The sequence below is a fragment of the Triturus cristatus genome, chromosome 8, assembly GCF_964204655.1.
Source record: "Triturus cristatus chromosome 8, aTriCri1.1, whole genome shotgun sequence".
NCBI lineage: Eukaryota > Metazoa > Chordata > Amphibia > Caudata > Salamandridae > Triturus > Triturus cristatus.
The window spans coordinates 1016712490-1016737075 of NC_140591.1; positions in this window are offsets into that span (position 1 = coordinate 1016712490).

The following is a 24586-nucleotide window of genomic DNA, read 5'->3' on the forward strand; positions in this document are numbered from 1 at the left end:
ATTTTAATTTTTACCACTTCATATTTACCACTTCATATTTACCGATTCGTTAAGTATGTATTCGGTAAATCTGATTCGGTATTTTAGAATTCGGTAAATATGATTCGGTATTTACCGCCTCATATTTACCGAAAAGTCGTTTTTGGACTCCTACATCTCACTTGTCTGAATACCGGTTGGTAACGGCATATTTACCGAAAATCGGCCGTTACCGACCGGTATTTGGCTACCTACATGAGGCCCGTGGTCACAAAATCTCGACAATGGTTCGAGTAGTCACTACTCGAACCATTGTCGAGATTTTGTGACCACTTCTTCGAGGAAGTACAGGGCTTCAACGAGATCAACCTTCTAGTGACACTAACGCGTTTCTGTGCAGGCTTATGTCACTGCTTGTGAGCAAGGAGTAAAATATTCCGAAACTCTTTTTAAATTACCTGAACGTGAAGAATGCTGCCTGCCTGCAATGGAGTCTGCGCTGGTGTGCTACTCGAACTGGGGAGAGATTGTGTGGCAAGTATTCAATGGCGTTTTCCAAGTTGTGAGGAAGCACCATCCTGAATACAGAGGACATGGAACTTTTCCGGAGTCCGGAAGCAGGAGAACAGACTGGCTTAATATTTCATAATCTCATTTTCGGGAGCCCACCAAGGAAAACAAGACAATAATGTTCGGGGCTGCACAGAGCCCACCATGGGAAATATGAAATTCTTTAAAGGCACCCTATGCTGTACTACACATCCCCAAAATAACAGTTGATGGACAGAATGCAGAACAATGTCATACATTCACCCCAGTACAGAGATCTGGACCTAAAGCAATTGTTTTTTTGCTCACCATGCCATTCCAGTTTGAACCCAGCCATATGCAAATCAGTCTTGACCCTGTGCCTCATGGGAACAGTCCAGCCCGAAATGCCAAGCCAGGTCATCCCTGGACTGGAAACAAGCATCCTAGGACCGGTTTCGGGGTTTCACCCCTCTTCAGCCAGGATAGCTTGATTCCAGTGGCATGGAGAGCACGGGACCCACGTCTGGGCATACCCTTCCCACTCAGGGTGACATTAAAAACAACAGTTGATGGACAGATTGCAGAACAATGTCATACATTCACCCTAGTACAGAGATCTGGGCCAAAATCCATCTTTTTTTGCTCACCATGCCATTCCAGTTTGAACCCAGCCATATGCAAATCAGTCTTGACCCTGTGCCTCATGGGAACAGTCCAGCCCGAACTGCCAAGCCAGGTCATCCCTAGACTGGAAACAAACATCCTAGGACCGGTTTCGGGGTTTCACCCCTCTTCAGCCAGGATAGCTTGATTCCAGTGGCATGGAAAGCACGGGACCCACGTCTGGGCATACCTTCCCCACTCGGGGTGACATTGCACAAACAACAGTTGATGGACAGAATGCAGAAGAATGTCATACACTCACCCCAGTACAGAGATATGGGCCTCAATCCATCGTTTTTTTGCTCACCATGCCATTCCAGTTTGAACCCAGCCATATGCAAATCAGTCTTGACCCTGTGCCTCATGTGAACAGTCCAGCCCGAACTGCCAAGCCAGGTCATCCCTGGACTGGAAACAAGCATCCTAGGACCGGTTTCGGGGTTTCACCCTTTTCAGCCAGGATAGTTTGATTCCAGTGGCATGGAGAGCACAGGACCCACGTCTTTGCATAGCCTTCCCACTCGGGGTGACATTGCAAAAACAACAGTTGATGGACAGAATGCAGAACAATGTCATACATTCACCTCAGTACAGAGATATGGGCCTAAATCCATCATTTTTTTGCTCACCATGCCATTCTAGTTTGAACCCAGCCATATGCAAATCAGTCTTGACCCTGTGCCTCATGGGAACAGTCCAGCAAGAACTGCCAAGCCAGGTCATCCCTGGACTGGAAACAAACATCCTAGGACCGGTTTCGGGGTTTCACCCCTCTTCAGCCAGGATAGCTTGATTCCAGTGTCATGGAGAGCACGGGACCCACGTCTGGGCATACCCTTCCCACTCGGGGTGACATTGCAAAAACAACAGTTGATGGACAGAATGCGAAAATGTCATACATTCACCCCAGTACAGAGATCTGGGCCTAAATCCATCGTTTTTTTGCTCACCATGCCATTCCAGTTTGAACCCAGTGATATGCAAATCAGTCTTGACCCCGTGCCTCATGGGAACACTCCAGCCCGAACTGCCAAGCCAGGTCATCCCTAGACTGGAAACAAGCATCCTAGGACCGGTTTCGGGGTTTCACCCCTCTTCAGCCGGGATAGCTTGATTCCAGTGGCATGGAGAGAACGGGACCCACGTCTGGGCATACCCTCCCCACTCGGGGTGACATTGCAAAAACAACAGTTGATGGACAGAATGCAGAACAATGTCAAACATTCACCCCAGTACAGAGATATGGGCCTAAATCCATTGTTTTTTTGCTCACCATGCCATTCCAGTTTGAACCCAGCCATATGCACATCATTCTTGACCCTGTGCCTCATGTGAACAGTCCAGCCCGAACTGCCAAGCCAGGTCATCCCTGGACTGGAAAGAAGCATCCTAGGACCGGTTTCGGGGTTTCACCCCTCTTCAGCCAGCATAGCTTGATTCCAGTATCATGGAGAGCACGGGACCCACGTCTGGGCATATCCTTCCCACTCGGCGTGACATTGCAAAAACAACAGTTGATGGACAGAATGCAGACCAATGTCATACATTCACCCCAGTACAGAGATCTGGGCCTAAATCAATTGTTTTTTTGCTCACCATGCCATTCCAGTTAGAACCCAGCCATATGCAAATCAGTCTTGACCCTGTGCCTCATGGGAACAGTCCAGCAAGAACTGCCAAGCCAGGTCATCCCTGGACTGGAAACAAGCATCCTAGGACGGGTTTCGGGGTTTCACCCCTCTTCAGCAAGGATAGCTTGATTCCAGTGGCATGGAGAGCACGGGACCCACGTCTGGGCATACCCTTCCCACTCGGGGTGACATTGCAAAAACAACAGTTGATGGACAGAATGCAGAAAAATGTCATACATTCACCCCAGTACAGAGACCTGGGCCTAAATCCATCGTTTTTTTGCTCACCATGCCATTCCAGTTTGAACCCAGTGATATGCAAATCAGTCTTGACCCTGTGTCTCATGGGAACACTCCAGCCCGAACTGCCAAGCCAGGTCATCCCTGGGCTGGAAACAATCATCCTAGGACCGGTTTCGGGGTTTCACCCCTCTTCAGCCAGGATAGCTTGATTCCAGTGGCATGGAGCGCACGGGACTCAAGTCTGGGCATACCCTTCCAACTCGGGGTGACATTGCAAAAACAACAGTTGATGGACAGAATGCAGAACAATGTCATACATTCACCCCAGTACAGAGATCTGGGCCTAAATCCATTGTTTTTTTGCTCACCATGCCATTCCAGTTTGAACCCAGCCATATGCAAATCAGTCTTGACCCTGTGCCTCATGGGAACAGTCCAGCCCGAACTGCCAAGCCAGGTCATCCCTGGACTGGAAACAAGCATCCTAGGACCGTTTTCGGGATTTCACCCCTCTTCAGCCAGGATAGCTTGATTCCAGTGGCATGGAGACCACGGGACTCACGTCTGGGCATACCCTTCCCACTCGGGGTGACATTGCAAAAACAACAGTTGATGGACAGAATGCAGAACAATGTCATACATTCACCCCAGTACAGAGATTTGGGCCTAAATCCATCGTTTTTTTGCTCACCATGCCTTTCCAGTTTGAACCCAGCCATATGCAAATCAGTCTTGACCCTGTGCCTCATGGGAACAGTCCAGCCCGAACTGCCAAACCAGGTCATCCCTGGACTGGAAACAAGCATCCTAGGACCGGTTTCGGGGTTTCACCCCTCTTCAGCCAGGATAGCTTGATTCCAGTGGCATGCAGAGCATGGGCCCACATCTGGGCATACCCTTCCCACTTGGGGTGACATTGTAAAAACAACAGTTGATGGACAGAATGTAGAACAATGTCATACATTCACCCCAGTACAGAGATCTGGGACTAAATCCATAGTTTTTTTGCACACCATGCAATTCCAGTTTGAACCCATCCATAGGCAAATCAGTCTTGACCCTGTGCCTCATGGGAACAGTCCAGCCCGAACTGACAAGCCAGGTCATCCCTGGACTGGAAACAAGCATCCTAGGACCGGTTTCGGGTTTCATCCCTCTTCAGCCAGGATAGCTTGATTCCAGGGGCATGGAGAGCACGGGACCGACGTCTGGGCATACCCTTCCCACTAGGGGTGACATTGCAAAAACAACAGTTGATGAACAGAATGCAGAACAATGTCATACATTCACCCCAGTACAGCGATCTGGGCCTTAATCCATCGTTTCTTTTGCTCACCATGCCATTCCAGTTTGAACCCAGCCATATGCAAATCAGTCTTGACCATGTGCCTCATGTGAACAGTCCAGCCCGAACTGCCAAGCCAGGTCATCCCTGGACTGGAAACAAGCATCCTAGGACCGGTTTCGGGGTTTCACGCCTCTTCAGCCAGCATAGCTTGATTCCAGTGGCATGGAGAGCACGGGACCCACGTCTGGGCATATCCTTCACACTCGGCGTGACATTGCAAAAACAACAGTTGATGGACAGAATGCAGAACAATGTCATACATTCACCCCAGTACAGAGATCTGGGCCTAAATCCATTGTTTTTTTGCTCACCATGCCATTCCAGTTAGAACCCAGCCATATGCAAATCAGTCTTGACCCTGTGCCTCATGGGAACAGTCCAGCAAGAACTGCCAAGCCAGGTCATCCCTGGACTGGAAACAAGCATCCTAGGACGGGTTTCGGGGTTTCACCCCTCTTCAGCAAGGATAGCTTGATTCCAGTGGCATGGAGAGCACGAGACCCACGTCTGGGCATACCCTTCCCACTCGGGGTGACATTGCAAAAACAACAGTTGATGGACAGAATGCAGAACAATGTCATACATTCACCCCAGTACAGAGATCTGGGCCTAAATCCATCGTTTTTTTGCTCACCATGCCATTCCAGTTTGAACCCAGTGATATGCAAATCAGTCTTGACCCTGTGTCTCATGGGAACACTCCAGCCCGAACTGCCAAGCCAGGTCATCCCTGGGCTGGAAACAATCATCCTAGGACCGGTTTCGGGGTTTCACCCCTCTTCAGCCAGGATAGCTTGATTCCAGTGGCATGGAGCGCACGGGACTCAAGTCTGGGCATACCCTTCCAACTCGGGGTGACATTGCAAAAACAACAGTTGATGGACAGAATGCAGAACAATGTCATACATTCACCCCAGTACAGAGATCTGGGCCTAAATCCATTGTTTTTTTGCTCACCATGCCATTCCAGTTTGAACCCAGCCATATGCAAATCAGTCTTGACCCTGTGCCTCATGGGAACAGTCCAGCCCGAACTGCCAAGCCAGGTCATCCCTGGACTGGAAACAAGCATCCTAGGACCGTTTTCGGGATTTCACGCCTCTTCAGCCAGGATAGCTTGATTCCAGTGGTATGGAGACCACGGGACTCACGTCTGGGCATACCCTTCCCACTCGGGGTGACATTGCAAAAACAACAGTTGATGGACAGAATGCAGAACAATGTCATACATTCACCCCAGTACAGAGGTTTGGGCCTAAATCCATCGTTTTTTTGCTCACCATGCCTTTCCAGTTTGAACCCAGCCATATGCAAATCAGTCTTGACCCTGTGCCTCATGGGAACAGTCCAGCCCGAACTGCCAAGCCAGGTCATCCCTGGACTGGAAACAAGCATCCTAGGACCGGTTTCGGGGTTTCACCCCTCTTCAGCCAGGATAGCTTGATTCCAGTGTCATGCAGAGCATGGGCCCACATCTGGGCATACCCTTCCCACTTGGGGTGACATTGTAAAAACAACAATTGATGGACAGAATGTAGAACAATGTCATACATTCACCCCAGTACAGAGATCTGGGACTAAATCCATAGTTTTTTTGCACACCATGTCATTCCAGTTTGAACCCAGCCATAGGCAAATCAGTCTTGACCCTGTGCCTCATGGGAACAGTCCAGCCCGAACTGACAAGCCAGGTCATCCCTGGACTGGAAACAAGCATCCTAGGACCAGTTTCGGGGTTTCATCCCTCTTCAGCCAGGATAGCTTGATTCCAGGGGCATGGAGAGCACGGGACCGACGTCTGGGCATACCCTTCCCACTCGGGGTGACATTGCAAAAACAACAGTCGATGAACAGAATGCAGAACAATGTCATACATTCACCCCAGTACAGCGATCTGGGCCTTAATCCATCGTTTCTTTTGCTCACCATGCCATTCCAGTTTGAACCCAGCCATATGCAAATCAGTCTTGACCATGTGCCTCCTGGGAACAGTCCAGCCCGAACTTCCAAGCCAGGTCATCCCTGGACTGGAAACAAGCATCCTAGGACCGGTTTCGGGGTTTCACCCCTCTTCAACCAGGATAGCTTGATTCCAGTGGCATGGAGAGCATGGAACCCACGTCTGGGCATACCCTTCCCACTCGGGGTGACATTGCAAAAACAACAGTTGATGGACAGAACGCAGAACAATGTCATACATTCACCCCAGTACAGAGATCTGGGCCTAAATCCATTGTTATTTTGCTCACCATGCCATTCCAGTTTGAACCCAGTCATATGCAAATCAGTCTTGACCCTGTGCCTCATGGGAACAGTCCAGCCCGAACTGCCAAGCCAGGTCATCCCTGGACTGGAAACAAGCATCCTAGGACAGGTTTTAGGGTTTCACACCTCTTCAGCCAGGATAGCTTGAATCCAGTGGCATGGAGAGCACGGGACCCACGTCTGGGCATACCCTCCCACTCGGGGTGACATTGCAAAAACAACAGTTGATGGACAGAATGCAGAACAATGTTATACATTCACCCCAGTACAGAGATCTGGGCCTAAATCTATTGCTTTTTTGCTAACCATGCCATTCCAGTTTGAACCCAGCCATATGCAAATCAGTCTTGACCCTGTGTCTCATGGGAACACTCCAGCCCGAACTGCCAAGCCAGGTCATCCCTGGGCTGGAAACAATCATCCTAGGACCGGTTTCGGGGTTTCACCCCTCTTCCGCCAGGATAGCTTGATTCCAGTGGCATGCAGAGCATGGGCCCACATCTGGGCATACCCTTCCCACTTGGGGTGACATTGTAAAAACAACAGTTGATGGACAGAATGTAGAACAATGTCATACATTCACCCCAGTACAGAGATCTGGGACTAAATCCATAGTTTTTTTGCACACCATGCAATTCCAGTTTGAACCCATCCATAGGCAAATCAGTCTTGACCCTGTGCCTCATGGGAACAGTCCAGCCCGAACTGACAAGCCAGGTCATCCCTGGACTGGAAACAAGCATCCTAGGACCGGTTTCGGGGTTTCATCCCTCTTCAGCCAGGATAGCTTGATTCCAGGGGCATGGAGAGCACGGGACCGACGTCTGGGCATACCCTTCCCACTAGGGGTGACATTGCAAAAACAACAGTTGATGAACAGAATGCAGAACAATGTCATACATTCACCCCAGTACAGCGATCTGGGCCTTAATCCATCGTTTCTTTTGCTCACCATGCCATTCCAGTTTGAACCCAGCCATATGCAAATCAGTCTTGACCATGTGCCTCATGTGAACAGTCCAGCCCGAACTGCCAAGCCAGGTCATCCCTGGACTGGAAACAAGCATCCTAGGACCGGTTTCGGGGTTTCACGCCTCTTCAGCCAGCATAGCTTGATTCCAGTGGCATGGAGAGCACGGGACCCACGTCTGGGCATATCCTTCACACTCGGTGTGACATTGCAAAAACAACAGTTGATGGACAGAATGCAGAACAATGTCATACATTCACCCCAGTACAGAGATCTGGGCCTAAATCCATTGTTTTTTTGCTCACCATGCCATTCCAGTTAGAACCCAGCCATATGCAAATCAGTCTTGACCCTGTGCCTCATGGGAACAGTCCAGCAAGAACTGCCAAGCCAGGTCATCCCTGGACTGGAAACAAGCATCCTAGGACGGGTTTCGGGGTTTCACCCCTCTTCAGCAAGGATAGCTTGATTCCAGTGGCATGGAGAGCACGAGACCCACGTCTGGGCATACCCTTCCCACTCGGGGTGACATTGCAAAAACAACAGTTGATGGACAGAATGCAGAACAATGTCATACATTCACCCCAGTACAGAGATCTGGGCCTAAATCCATCGTTTTTTTGCTCACCATGCCATTCCAGTTTGAACCCAGTGATATGCAAATCAGTCTTGACCCTGTGTCTCATGGGAACACTCCAGCCCGAACTGCCAAGCCAGGTCATCCCTGGGCTGGAAACAATCATCCTAGGACCGGTTTCGGGGTTTCACCCCTCTTCAGCCAGGATAGCTTGATTCCAGTGGCATGGAGCGCACGGGACTCAAGTCTGGGCATACCCTTCCAACTCGGGGTGACATTGCAAAAACAACAGTTGATGGACAGAATGCAGAACAATGTCATACATTCACCCCAGTACAGAGATCTGGGCCTAAATCCATTGTTTTTTTGCTCACCATGCCATTCCAGTTTGAACCCAGCCATATGCAAATCAGTCTTGACCCTGTGCCTCATGGGAACAGTCCAGCCCGAACTGCCAAGCCAGGTCATCCCTGGACTGGAAACAAGCATCCTAGGACCGTTTTCGGGATTTCACGCCTCTTCAGCCAGGATAGCTTGATTCCAGTGGTATGGAGACCACGGGACTCACGTCTGGGCATACCCTTCCCACTCGGGGTGACATTGCAAAAACAACAGTTGATGGACAGAATGCAGAACAATGTCATACATTCACCCCAGTACAGAGGTTTGGGCCTAAATCCATCGTTTTTTTGCTCACCATGCCTTTCCAGTTTGAACCCAGCCATATGCAAATCAGTCTTGACCCTGTGCCTCATGGGAACAGTCCAGCCCGAACTGCCAAGCCAGGTCATCCCTGGACTGGAAACAAGCATCCTAGGACCGGTTTCGGGGTTTCACCCCTCTTCAGCCAGGATAGCTTGATTCCAGTGTCATGCAGAGCATGGGCCCACATCTGGGCATACCCTTCCCACTTGGGGTGACATTGTAAAAACAACAATTGATGGACAGAATGTAGAACAATGTCATACATTCACCCCAGTACAGAGATCTGGGACTAAATCCATAGTTTTTTTGCACACCATGTCATTCCAGTTTGAACCCAGCCATAGGCAAATCAGTCTTGACCCTGTGCCTCATGGGAACAGTCCAGCCCGAACTGACAAGCCAGGTCATCCCTGGACTGGAAACAAGCATCCTAGGACCAGTTTCGGGGTTTCATCCCTCTTCAGCCAGGATAGCTTGATTCCAGGGGCATGGAGAGCACGGGACCGACGTCTGGGCATACCCTTCCCACTCGGGGTGACATTGCAAAAACAACAGTCGATGAACAGAATGCAGAACAATGTCATACATTCACCCCAGTACAGCGATCTGGGCCTTAATCCATCGTTTCTTTTGCTCACCATGCCATTCCAGTTTGAACCCAGCCATATGCAAATCAGTCTTGACCATGTGCCTCCTGGGAACAGTCCAGCCCGAACTTCCAAGCCAGGTCATCCCTGGACTGGAAACAAGCATCCTAGGACCGGTTTCGGGGTTTCACCCCTCTTCAACCAGGATAGCTTGATTCCAGTGGCATGGAGAGCATGGAACCCACGTCTGGGCATACCCTTCCCACTCGGGGTGACATTGCAAAAACAACAGTTGATGGACAGAACGCAGAACAATGTCATACATTCACCCCAGTACAGAGATCTGGGCCTAAATCCATTGTTATTTTGCTCACCATGCCATTCCAGTTTGAACCCAGTCATATGCAAATCAGTCTTGACCCTGTGCCTCATGGGAACAGTCCAGCCCGAACTGCCAAGCCAGGTCATCCCTGGACTGGAAACAAGCATCCTAGGACAGGTTTCAGGGTTTCACACCTCTTCAGCCAGGATAGCTTGAATCCAGTGGCATGGAGAGCACGGGACCCACGTCTGGGCATACCCTCCCACTCGGGGTGACATTGCAAAAACAACAGTTGATGGACAGAATGCAGAACAATGTTATACATTCACCCCAGTACAGAGATCTGGGCCTAAATCTATTGCTTTTTTGCTAACCATGCCATTCCAGTTTGAACCCAGCCATATGCAAATCAGTCTTGACCCTGTGTCTCATGGGAACACTCCAGCCCGAACTGCCAAGCCAGGTCATCCCTGGGCTGGAAACAATCATCCTAGGACCGGTTTCGGGGTTTCACCCATCTTCCGCCAGGATAGCTTGATTCCAGTGGCATGGAGACCACGGGACTCAAGTCTGGGCATACCCTTCCCACTCGTGGTGACATTGCAAAAACAACAGTTGATGGACAGAATGCAGAACAATGTCATACATTCACCCCAGTACAGAGATTTGGGCCTAAATCCATCGTTTTTTTGCTCACCATGCCTTTCCAGTTTGAACCCAGCCATAGGCAAATCAGTCTTGACCCTGTGCCTCATGGGAACAGTCCAGCCCGAACTGCCAAGCCAGGTTATCCCTGGACTGGAAACAAGCATCCTAGGACCGGTTTCGGGGTTTCACCCCTCTTCAGCCAGGATAGCTTGATTCCAGTGGCATGCAGAGCATGGGCCCACATCTGGGCATACCCTTCCCACTTGAGGTGACATTGTAAAAACAACAATTGATGGACAGAATGTAGAACAATGTCATACATTCACCCCAGTACAGAGATCTGGGACTAAATCCATAGTTTTTTTGCACACCATGTCATTCCAGTTTGAACCCAGCCATAGGCAAATCAGTCTTGACCCTGTGCCTCATGGGAACAGTCCAGCCCGAACTGACAAGCCAGGTCATCCCTGGACTGGAAACAAGCATCCTAGGACCGGTTTCGGGGTTTCATCCCTCTTCAGCCAGGATAGCTTGATTCCAGGGGCATGGAGAGCACGGGACCGACGTCTGGGCATACCCTTCCCACTCGGGGTGACATTGCAAAAACAACAGTCGATGAACAGAATGCAGAACAATGTCATACATTCACCCCAGTACAGCGATCTGGGCCTTAATCCATCGTTTCTTTTGCTCACCATGCCATTCCAGTTTGAACCCAGCCATATGCAAATCAGTCTTGACCATGTGCCTCCTGGGAACAGTCCAGCCCGAACTTCCAAGCCAGGTCATCCCTGGACTGGAAACAAGCATCCTAGGACCGGTTTCGGGGTTTCACCCCTCTTCAACCAGGATAGCTTGATTCCAGTGGCATGGAGAGCATGGAACCCACGTCTGGGCATACCCTTCCCACTCGGGGTGACATTGCAAAAACAACAGTTGATGGACAGAACGCAGAACAATGTCATACATTCACCCCAGTACAGAGATCTGGGCCTAAATCCATTGTTATTTTGCTCACCATGCCATTCCAGTTTGAACCCAGTCATATGCAAATCAGTCTTGACCCTGTGCCTCATGGGAACAGTCCAGCCCGAACTGCCAAGCCAGGTCATCCCTGGACTGGAAACAAGCATCCTAGGACAGGTTTCAGGGTTTCACACCTCTTCAGCCAGGATAGCTTGAATCCAGTGGCATGGAGAGCACGGGACCCACGTCTGGGCATACCCTCCCACTCGGGGTGACATTGCAAAAACAACAGTTGATGGACAGAATGCAGAACAATGTTATACATTCACCCCAGTACAGAGATCTGGGCCTAAATCTATTGCTTTTTTGCTAACCATGCCATTCCAGTTTGAACCCAGCCATATGCAAATCAGTCTTGACCCTGTGTCTCATGGGAACACTCCAGCCCGAACTGCCAAGCCAGGTCATCCCTGGGCTGGAAACAATCATCCTAGGACCGGTTTCGGGGTTTCACCCCTCTTCCGCCAGGATAGCTTGATTCCAGTGGCATGGAGACCACGGGACTCAAGTCTGGGCATACCCTTCCCACTCGTGGTGACATTGCAAAAACAACAGTTGATGGACAGAATGCAGAACAATGTCATACATTCACCCCAGTACAGAGATTTGGGCCTAAATCCATCGTTTTTTTGCTCACCATGACTTTCCAGTTTGAACCCAGCCATAGGCAAATCAGTCTTGACCCTGTGCCTCATGGGAACAGTCCAGCCCGAACTGCCAAGCCAGGTTATCCCTGGACTGGAAACAAGCATCCTAGGACCGGTTTCGGGGTTTCACCCCTCTTCAGCCAGGATAGCTTGATTCCAGTGGCATGCAGAGCATGGGCCCACATCTGGGCATACCCTTCCCACTTGGGGTGACATTGTAAAAACAACAGTTGATGGACAGAATGTAGAACAATGTCATACATTCACCCCAGTACAGAGATCTGGGACTAAATTTATAGTTTTTTTGCACAGCATGCCATTCCAGTTTGAACCCAGCCATAGGCAAATCAGTCTTGACCCTGTGCCTCATGGGAACAGTCCAGCCCGAACTGACAAGCCAGGTCATCCCTGGACTAGAAACAAGCATCCTAGGACCGGTTTCGGGGTTTCATCCCTCTTCAGCCAGGATAGCTTGATTCCAGGGGCATGGAGAGCACGGGACCGACGTCTGGGCATACCCTTCCCACTCGGGGTGACATTGCAAAAACAACAGTTGATGAACAGAATGCAGAACAATGTCATACATTCAACCCAGTACAGCGATCTGGGCCTTAATCCATCGTTTCTATTGCTCACCATGCCATTCCAGTTTGAACCCAGCCATATGCAAATCAGTCTTGACCATGTGCCTCCTGGGAACAGTCCAGCCCGAACTTCCAAGCCAGGTCATCCCTGGACTGGAAACAAGCATCCTAGAACCGGTTTCGGGGTTTCACCCCTCTTCAACCAGGATAGCTTGATTCCAGTGGCATGGAGAGCACGGAACCCACGTCTGGGCATACCATTCCCACTCGGGGTGACATTGCAAAAACAACAGTTGATGGACAGAACGCAGAACAATGTCATACATTCACCCCAGTACAGAGATCTGGGCCTAAATCCATTGTTATTTTGCTCACCATGCCATTCCAGTTTGAACCCAGTCATATGCAAATCAGTCTTGACCCTGTGCCTCATGGGAACAGTCCAGCCCGAACTGCCAAGCCAGGTCATCCCTGGACTGGAAACAAGCATCCTAGGACAGGTTTCAGGGTTTCACACCTCTTCAGCCAGGATAGCTTGAATCCAGTGGCATGGAGAGCATGGGACCCACGTCTGGGCATACCCTCCCACTCGGGGTGACATTGCAAAAATAACAGTTTATGGACAGAATGCAGAACAATGTCATACATTCACTCCAGTACAGAGATCTGGGCCTAAATCTATTGCTTTTTTGCTAACCATGCCAGTCCAGTTTGAACCCAGCCATATGCAAATCAGTCTTGACCCTGAGCCTCATGGGAACAGTCCAGCCCGAACTGCCAAGCCATGTCATCCCTGGACTGGAAACAAGCATCCTAGGACCGGTTTCGGGATTTCACCCCTCTTCAGCCAGGATAGCTTGATTCCAGTGGCATGGAGACCACGGGACTCACGTCTGGGCATACCCTTCCCACTCGGGGTGACATTGCAAAAACAACAGTTGATGGACAGAATGCAGAACAATGTCATACATTCACCCCAGTACAGAGATCTGGGAATAAATCCATCGTTTTTTGCTCACCATGCCTTTCCAGTTTGAACCCAGCCATATGCAAATCAGTGTTGACCCTGTGCCTCATGGGAACAGTCCAGCCCGAACTGCCAAGCCAGGTCATCCCTGGACTGGAAACAAGCATCCTAGGAACGGTTTCGGGGTTTCACCCCTCTTCAGCCAGGATAGCTTGATTCCAGTGGCATGCAGAGCACGGGACCCACGTCTGGGCATACCCTTCCCACTCGGGGTGACATTGCAAAAACAACAGTTGATGGACAGAATGCAGAACAATGTCATACATTCACCCCAGTACAGAGATCTGGGACTAAATCCATCTTTTTTTGCTCACCATGCCATTCCAGTTTGAACCCAGCCATATGCAAATCAGTCTTGACCCTGTGCCTCATGGGAACAGTCCAGCCCGAACTGCCAAGCCAGGTCATCCCTGGACTGGAAACAAGCATTCTAGGACCGGTTTCGGGGTTTCACCCCTTTTCAGCCAGGATAGCTTGATTCTAGTGGCATGGAGAGCACGGGACCCACGTCTGGGCATACCCTTCCCACTCGGGGTGACATTGCAAAAACAACAGTTGATGGACAGAATGCAGAACAATGTCATACATTCACCCCAGTACAGAAATCTGGGCCTCAATCCATCATTTTTTTGCTCACCATGCCATTCCAGTTTGAACCCAGCCATATGCAAATCAGTCTTGACCCTGTGCCTCATGGGAACAGTCCAGCCCGAACTGCCAAGCCAGGTCATCCCTGGACTGGAAACAAGCATCCTAGGACCGGTTTCGGGGTTTCAACCCTCTTCAGCCAGGATAGCTTGATTCCAGTGGCATAGAGAGCATGGGACCCACGTCTGAGCATACGCTTCCCACTCGGGTGAGATTGCAAAAACAACAGTTGATGGACAGAATGCAGAAAAATGTCATACATTCACCCCAGTGCAGAGATCTGGGCCTAAATCCATCGTTTTTTGCTCACCATGCCTTTCCAGTTTGAACCCAGCCATATGCAAATCAGTCTTGACCCTGTGCCTCATGGGAACAGTCCAGCCCGAACTGCAAAGCCAGGTCATCCCTGGACTGGAAAAAAACATCCTAGGAAAGGTTTCGTGGTTTCACCCCTCTTCAGCTAGGATAGCTTGATTCCCGTGGCATGCAGAGCACGAGACCCACATCTGGGCATACCCTTCCCACTTGGGGTGACATTGCAAAAACAACAGTTGATGGATAGAATGTAGAACAATGTCATACATTAACCCCAGTACAGAGATCTGGGACTAAATACATCGTTTTTTTGCACACCATGCCATTCCAGTTTGATCCCAGCCATATGCAAATCAGTCTTGACCCTGTGCCTCATGGGAACAGTCCAGCCCGAACTGCCAAGCCAGGTCATCCCTGGACGGGAAACAAGCATCCTAGGACCGGTTTCGGGGTTTCACCCTTTTCAGCCAGGATAGTTTGATTCCAGTGGCATGGAGAGCACAGGACCCACGTCTTTGCATAGCCTTCCTACTCGGGGTGACATTGCAAAAACAACAGTTGATGGACAGAATGCAGAACAATGTCATACATTCACCTCAGTACAGAGATATGGGCCTAAATCCATCATTTTTTTGCTCACCATGCCATTCTAGTTTGAACCCAGCCATATGCAAATCAGTCTTGACCCTGTGCCTCATGGGAACAATCCAGCCCGAACTGCCAAGCCAGGTCATCCCTGGACTGGAAACAAGCATCCTAGGACCGTTTTCGGGATTTCACCCCTCTTCAGCCAGGATAGCTTGATTCCAGTGGCATGGAGACCACGGGACTCACGTCTGGGCATACCCTTCCAACTCGGGGTGACATTGCAAAAACAACAGTTGATGGACAGAATGCAGAACAATGTCATACATTCACCCCAGTACAGAGATCTGGGACTAAATCCATCTTTTTTTGCTCACCATGCCATTCCAGTTTGAACCCAGCCATATGCAAATCAGTCTTGACCCTGTGCCTCATGGGAACAGTCCAGCCCGAACTGCCAAGCCAGGTCATCCCTGGACTGGAAACAAGCATCCTAGGACCGTTTTCAGGATTTCACCCCTCTTCAGCCAGGATAGCTTGATTCCAGTGGCATGGAGACCACGGGACTCACGTCTGGGCATACCCTTCCCACTCGGGGTGACATTGCAAAAACAACAGTTGATGGACAGAATGCAGAACAATGTCATACATTCACCCCAGTTCAGAGATCTGGGCCTAAATCCATCTTTTTTTGCCCACCATGCCATTCCAGTTTGAACCCAGCCATATGCAAATCAGTCTTGACCATGTGCCTCCTGGGAACAGTCCAGCCCGAACTTCCAAGCCAGGTCATCCCTGGACTGGAAACAAGCATCCTAGGACCGGTTTCGGGGTTTCACCCCTCTTCAACCAGGATAGCTTGATTCCAGTGGCATGGAGAGCACGGAACCCACGTCTGGGCATACCCTTCCAACTCGGGGTGACATTGCAAAAACAACAGTTGATGGACAGAACGCAGAACAATGTCATACATTCACCCCAGTACAGAGATCTGGGCCTAAATCCATTGTTATTTTGCTCACCATGCCATTCCAGTTTGAACCCAGTCATATGCAAATCAGTCCTGACCCTGTGCCTCATGGGAACAGTCCAGCCCGAACTGCCAAGCCAGGTCATCCCTGGACTGGAAACAAGCATGCTAGGACAGGTTTCAGGGTTTCACACCTCTTCAGCCAGGATAGCTTGAATCCAGTGGCATGGAGAGCACGGGACCCACGTCTGGGCATACCCTCCCACTCGGGGTGACATTGCAAAAACAACAGTTGATGGACAGAATGCAGAACAATGTCATACATTCACCCCAGTACAGAGATCTGGGCCTAAATCTATTGCTTTTTTGCTAACCATGCCATTCCAGTTTGAACCCAGCCATATGCAAATCAGTCTTGACCCTGAGCCTCATGGGAACAGTCCAGCCCGAACTGCCAAGCCATGTCATCCCTGGACTGGAAACAAGCATCCTAGGACCGGTTTCGGGATTTCACCCCTCTTCAGCCAGGATAGCTTGATTCCAGTGGCATGGAGACCACGGGACTCACGTCTGGGCATACCCTTCCCACTCGGGGTGACATTGCAAAAACAACAGTTGATGGACAGAATGCAGAACAATGTCATACATTAACCCCGTGCAGAGATCTGGGCCTAAATCCATCGTTTTTTGCTCACCATGCCTTTCCAGTTTGAACCCAGCCATATGCAAATCAGTGTTGACCCTGTGCCTCATGGGAACAGTCCAGCCCGAACTGCCAAGCCAGGTCATCCCTGGACTGGAAACAAGCATCCTAGGAACGGTTTCGGGGTTTCACCCCTCTTCAGCCAGGATAGCTTGATTCCAGTGGCATGCAGAGCACGGGACCCAGATCTGGGCATACCCTTCCAACTTGGGGTGACATTGCAAAAACAACAGTTGATGGACAGAATGTAGAACAATGTCGTACATTCACCCCAGTACAGAGATCTGGGACTAAATCCATCGTTTTTTTGCACACCATGCCATTCCAGTTTGAACACAGCCATATGCAAATCAGTCTTGACCCTGTGCCTCATGGGAACAGTCCAGCCCGAACTGCCAAGCCAGGTCATCCCTGGACTGGAAACAAGCATCCTAGGACCGGCTTCGGGGTTTCACCCCTTTTCAGCCAGGATAGCTTGATTCCAGTGGCATGGAGAGCACGGGACCCACGTCTGGGCATACCCTTCCCACTCGGGGTGACATTGCAAAAACAACAGTTGATGGACAGAATGCAGAACAATGTCATACATTCACCCCAGTACAGAGATCTGGGACTAAATCCATCTTTTTTTGCTCACCATGCCATTCCAGTTTGAACCCAGCCATATGCAAATCAGTCTTGACCCTGTGCCTCATGGGAACAGTCCAGCCCGAACTGCCAAGCCAGGTCATCCCTGGACTGGAAACAAGCATTCTAGGACCGGTTTCGGGGTTTCACCCCTTTTCAGCCAGGATAGCTTGATTCTAGTGGCATGGAGAGCACGGGACCCACGTCTGGGCATACCCTTCCCACTCGGGGTGATATTGCAAAAACAACAGTTGATGGACAGAATGCAGAACAATGTCATACATTCACCCCAGTACAGAAATCTGGGCCTCAATCCATCATTTTTTTGCTCACCATGCCATTCCAGTTTGAACCCAGCCATATGCAAATCAGTCTTGACCCTGTGCCTCATGGGAACAGTCCAGCCCGAACTGCCAAGCCAGGTCATCCCTGGACTGGAAACAAGCATCCTAGGACCGGTTTCGGGGTTTCACCCCTCTTCAGCTAGAATAGCTTGATTCCAGTGGCATGGAGAGCACGGGACCCACGTCTGGGCATACCCTTCCCACTCGGGGTGACATTGTAAAAACAACAGTTGATGGACAGAATGCAGAACAATGTCATACATTCACCCCAGTACAGAAATCTGGGCCTCAATCCATCATTTTTTTGCTCACCATGCCATTCCAGTTTGAACCCAGCCATATGCAAATCAGTCTTGACCCTGTGCCTCATGGGAACAGTCCAGCCCAAACTGCCAAGCCAGGTCATCCCTGGACTGGAAACAAGCATCCTAGGACCGGTTTCGGGGTTTCAACCCTCTTCAGCCAGGATAGCTTGATTCCAGTGGCATAGAGAGCATGGGACCCACATCTGAGCATACGCTTCCCACTCGGGTGAGATTGCAAAAACAACAGTTGATGGACAGAATGCAGAAAAATTTCATACATTCACCCCAGTGCAGAGATCTGGGCCTAAATCCATCGTTTTTTTGCTCACCATGCCATTCCAGTTTGAACCCAGACATATGCAAATCAGTCTTGACCCTGTGTCTCATGGGAACAGTCCAGCCCGAACTGCCAAGCCAGGTCATCCCTGGACTGGAAACAAGCATCCTAGGACCGGTTTTCGGGATTTCACACCTCTTCAGCCAGGATAGCTTGATTCCAGTGGCATGGAGACCACGGGACTCATGTCTGGGCATACCCTTCCCACTCGGGGTGACATTGCAAAAACAACAGTTGATGGACAGAATGCAGAACAATGTCATACATTCACCCCAGTTCAGAGATCTGGGCCTAAATACATCTTTTGTTGCTCACCGTGCCATTCCAGTTTGAACCCAGCCATATGCAAATCAGTCTTGACCCTGTGCCTCATGGGAACAGTCCAGCCCGAACTGCCAAGCCAGGTCATCCCTGGACTGGAAACAAGCATCCTAGGACCGGCTTCGAGGTTTCACCCCTCTTCAGCCAGGATATCTTGATTCCAGTGGCATGGAGAGCACGGGACCCACGTCTGGGCATACCCTTCCCACTCGGGGTGACATTGCAAAAACAACAGTTGATGGACAGTATGCAGAACAATGTCATACATTCACACCAGTACAGAGATCTGGGCCTAATTCCATCTTTTTTTGCTCACCATGCCATTCCAGTTTGAACCCATCCATATGCAAATCAGTCTTCACCCTGTGACTCATGGGAACAGTCCAGCCCGAACTGCCAAGCCAGGTCATCCCTGGACTGGAAACAAGCATCCTAGGACCGGTTTCGGGGATTCACCCCTCTTCAGCCAGGATAGCTTGATTCCAGTGGCATGGAGAGCACAGGACCCATGTCTGGGCATACCCTTCCCAATCGGGGTGACATTGCAAAAACAACAGTTGATGGACAGAATGCAGAACAATGTCATACATTCACCGCAGTACAGCGATCTGGGCCTTAATCCATCGTTTCTTTTGCTCACCATGCCATTCCAGTTTGAACTCAGCCATATGCAAATCAGTCTTGACCCTGTGCCTCATGGGAACAGTCCAGCCCGAACTTCCAAGCCAGGTCATCCCTGGACTGGAAACAAGCATCCTAGGACCGGTTTCGGGGTTTCACCCCCTTCAGCCAGGATAGCTTGATTCCAGTGGCATGGAGAGAACGGGACCCACGTCTGGGCATACTCTTCCCACTCGGGGTGACATTGCAAAAACAACAGTTGATGGACAGAATGCAGAACAATGTCATACATTCACCCCAGTACAGAGATCTGAGCCTAAATCCATTGTTATTTTGCTCACCATGCCTTTCCAGTTTGAACCCAGCCATATGCAAATCAGTGTTGACCCTGTGCCTCATGGGAACAGTCCAGCCCGAACTGCCAAGCCAGGTCATCCCTGGACTGGAAACAAGCATCCTAGGAACGGTTTCGGGATTTCACCCCTCTTCAGCCAGTATAGCTTGATTCCAGTGGCATGCAGAGCACGGGACCCACGTCTGGGCATACCTTTCCCACTCGGGGTGACATTTCAAAAACAACAGTTGATGGACAGAATGCAGAACAATGTCATACATGCACCCCAGTACAGAGATCTGGGACTAAATCCATCTTTTTTTGCTCACCATGCCATTCCAGTTTGAACCCAGCCATATGCAAATCAGTCTTGACCCTGTGCCTCATGGGAACAGTCCAGCCCGAACTGCCAAGCCAGGTCATCCCTGGACTGGAAACAAGCATTCTAGGACCGGTTTCGGGGTTTCACCCCTTTTCAGCCAGGATAGCTTGATTCTAGTGGCATGGAGAGCACGAGACCCACGTCTGGGCATACCCTTCGCACTCGGGGTGATATTGCAAAAACAACAGTTGATGGACAGAATGCAGAACAATGTCATACATTCACCCCAGTACAGAGATATGGGCCTAAATCCCTCGTTTTTTTGCTCACCATGCCATTAAAGTTTGAACCCAGCCATATGCAAATCAGTCTTGACCCTGTGCCTCATGGGAACAGTCCAGCCCGAACTGCCAAGCCAGGTCATCCCTGGACTGGAAACAAGCATCCTAGGACCGGTTTCGGGGTTTCACCCCTCTTCAGCTAGAATAGCTTGATTCCAGTGGCATGGAGAGCACGGGACCCATGTCTGGGCATACCCTTCCCACTCGGGGTGACATTGCAAAAACAACAGTTGATGGACAGAATGCAGAACAATGTCATACATTCACCCCAGTACAGAAATCTGGGCCTCAATCCATCATTTTTTTGCTCACCATGCCATTCCAGTTTGAACCCAGCCATATGCAAATCAGTCTTGACCCTGTGCCTCATGGGAACAGTCCAGCCCGAACTGCCAAGCCAGGTCATCCCTGGACTGGAAACAAGCATCCTAGGACCGGTTTCGGGGTTTCAACCCTCTTCAGCCAGGATAGCTTGATTCCAGTTGGCATAGAGAGCATGGGACCCACGTCTGAGCATACGCTTCCCACTCGGGTGAGATTGCAAAAACAACAGTTGATGGACAGAATGCAGAAAAATGTCATACATTCACCCCAGTGCAGAGATCTGGGCCTAAATCCATCGTTTTTTGCTCACCATGCCTTTCCAGTTTGAACCCAGCCATATGCAAATCAGTGTTGACCCTGTGCCTCATGGGAACAGTCCAGCCCGAACTGCCAAGCCAGGTCATCCCTGGACTGGAAACAAGAATCCTAGGAACGGTTTCGGGGTTTCACCCCTCTTCAGCCAGGATAGCTTGATTCCAGTGGCATGCAGAGCATGGGACCCACATCTGGGCATACCCTTCCAACTTGGGGTGACATTGCAAAAACAACAGTTGCTGGACAGAATGTAGAACAATGTCATACATTCACCCCAGTACAGAGATCTGGGACTAAATCCATCGTTTTTTTGCACACCATGCCATTCCAGTTTGAACACAGCCATATGCAAATCAGTCTTGACCCTGTGCCTCATGGAAACAGTCCAGCCCGAACTGCCAAGCCAGGTCATCCCTGGACTGGAAACAAGCATCCTAGGACCGGCTTCGGGGTTTCACCCCTTTTCAGCCAGGATAGCTTGATTCCAGTGGCATGGAGAGCACGGGACCCACGTCTGGGCATACCCTTCCCACTCGGGGTGACATTGCAAAAACAACAGTTGATGGACAGAATGCAGAACAATGTCATACATTCACCCCAGTACAGAGATCTGGGACTAAATCCATCTTTTTTTGCTCACCATGCCATTCCAGTTTGAACCCAGCAATATGCAAATCAGTCTTGACCCTGTGCCTCATGGGAACAGTCCAGCCCGAACTGCCAAGCCAGGTCATCCCTGGACTGGAAACAAGCATTCTAGGACCGGTTTCGGGGTTTCACCCCTTTTCAGCCAGGATAGCTTGATTCTAGTGGCATGGAGAGCACGGGACCCACGTCTGGGCATACCCTTCCCACTCGGGGTGATATTGCAAAAACAACAGTTGATGGACAGAATACAGAACAATGTCATACATTCACCCAAGTACAGAGATATGGGCCTAAATCCATCGTTTTTTGCTCACCATGCCTTTCCAGTTTGAACCCAGCCATATGCAAATCAGTGTTGACCCTGTGCCTCATGGGAACAGTCCAGCCCGAACTGCCAAGCCAGGTCATCCCTGGACTGGAAACAAGCATCCTAGGAACGGTTTCGGGGTTTCACCCCTCTTCAGCCAGGATAGCTTGATTCCAGTGGCATGCAGAGCACGGGACCCACATCTGGGCATACCCTTCCAACTTGGGGTGACATTGCAAAAACAACAGTTGATGGACAGAATGTAGAACAATGTCATACATTCACCCCAGTACAGAGATCTGGGACTAAATCCATCGTTTTTTTGCACACCATGCCATTCCAGTTTGAACACAGCCATATGCAAATCAGTCTTGACCCTGTGCCTCATGGGAACAGTCCAGCCCGAACTGCCAAGCCAGGTCATCCCTGGACTGGAAACAAGCATCCTAGGACCGGATTCGGGGTTTCACCCCTTTTCAGCCAGGATAGCTTGATTCCAGTGGCATGGAGAGCACGGGACCCACGTCTGGGCACACCCTTCCCACTCGGGGTGACATTGCAAAAACAACAGTTGATGGACAGAATGCAGAACAATGTCATACATTCACCCCAGTACAGAGATCTGGGACTAAATCCATCTTTTTTTGCTCACCATGCCATTCCAGTTTGAACCCAGCCATATGCAAATCAGTCTTGACCCTGTGCCTCATGGGAACAGTCCAGCCCGAACTGCCAAGCCAGGTCATCCCTGGACTGGAAACAAGCATTCTAGGACCGGTTTCGGGGTTTCACCCCTTTTCAGCCAGGATAGCTTGATTCTAGTGGCATGGAGAGCACGGGACCCACGTCTGGGCATACCCTTCCCACTCGTGGTGATATTGCAAAAACAACAGTTGATGGACAGAATGCAGAACAATGTCATACATTCACCCCAGTACAGAGATATGGGCCTAAATCCATCGTTTTTTTGCTCACCATGCCATTAAAGTTTGAACCCAGCCATATGCAAATCAGTCTTGACCCTGTGCCTCATGGGAACAGTCCAGCCCGAACTGCCAAGCCAGGTCATCCCTGGACTGGAAACAAGCATCCTAGGACCGGTTTCGGGGTTTCACCCCTCTTCAGCTAGAATAGCTTGATTCCAGTGGCATGGAGAGCACGGGACCCACGTCTGGGCATACCCTTCCCACTCGGGGTGACATTGCAAAAACAACAGTTGATGGACAGAATGCAGAACAATGTCATACATTCACCCCAGTACAGAAATCTGGGCCTCAATCCATCATTTTTTTGCTCACCATGCCATTCCAGTTTGAACCCAGCCATATGCAAATCAGTCTTGACCCTGTGCCTCATGGGAACAGTCCAGCCCGAACTGCCAAGCCAGGTCATCCCTGGACTGGAAACAAGCATCCTAGGACCACTTTCGGGGTTTCAACCCTCTTCAGCCAGGATAGCTTGATTCCAGTGGCATAGAGAGCATGGGACCAACGTCTGAGCATACGCTTCCCACTCGGGTGAGATTGCAAAAACAACAGTTGATGGACAGAATGCAGAAAAATGTCATACATTCACCCCAGTGCAGAGATCTGGGCCTAAATCCATCGTTTTTTTGCTCACCATGCCATTCCAGTTTGAACCCAGCCATATGCAAATCAGTCTTGACCCTGTGTCTCATGGGAACAGTCCAGCCCGAACTGCCAAGCCAGGTCATCCCTGGACTGGAAACAAGCATCCTAGGACCGGTTTTGGGGTTTCACCCCTCTTCAGCCAGGATAGCTTGATTCCAGTGGCATGGAGAGCACGGGACTCACATCTGGGCATACCCTTGCCACTCGGGGTGACATTGCAAAAACAACAGTTGATGGACAGAATGCAGAACAATGTCATACATTCACCCCAGTACAGAGATATGGGCCTAAATACATCGTTTTTTTGCTCACCATGCCTTTCCAGTTTGAACCCAGCCATATGCAAATCAGTCTTGACCCTGTGCCTCATGGGAACAGTCCAGCCCGAACTGCAAAGCCAGGTCATGCCTGGACTGGAAAAAACCATCCTAGGAAAGGTTTCGGGGTTTCACCCTTCTTCAGGCATGATAGCTTGATTCCAGTGGCATGCAGAGCACGAGACCCACATCTGGGCATACCCTTCCCACTTGGGGTGACATTGCAAAAACAACAGTTGGTTGATAGAATGTAGAACAATGTCATACATTAACCCCAGTACAGAGATCTGGGACTAAATACATTGTTTTTTTGCACACCATGCCATTCCAGTTTGATCCCAGCCATATGCAAATCAGTCTTGACCCTGTGCCTCATGGGAACAGTCCAGCCCGAACTGCCAAGCCAGGTCATCCCTGGACTGGAAACAAGCATCCTAGGACCGGTTTCGGGGTTTCACCCCTCTTCAGCCAGGATAGCTTGATTCCAGTGGCATGGAGAGCATGGGACCCACGTCTGG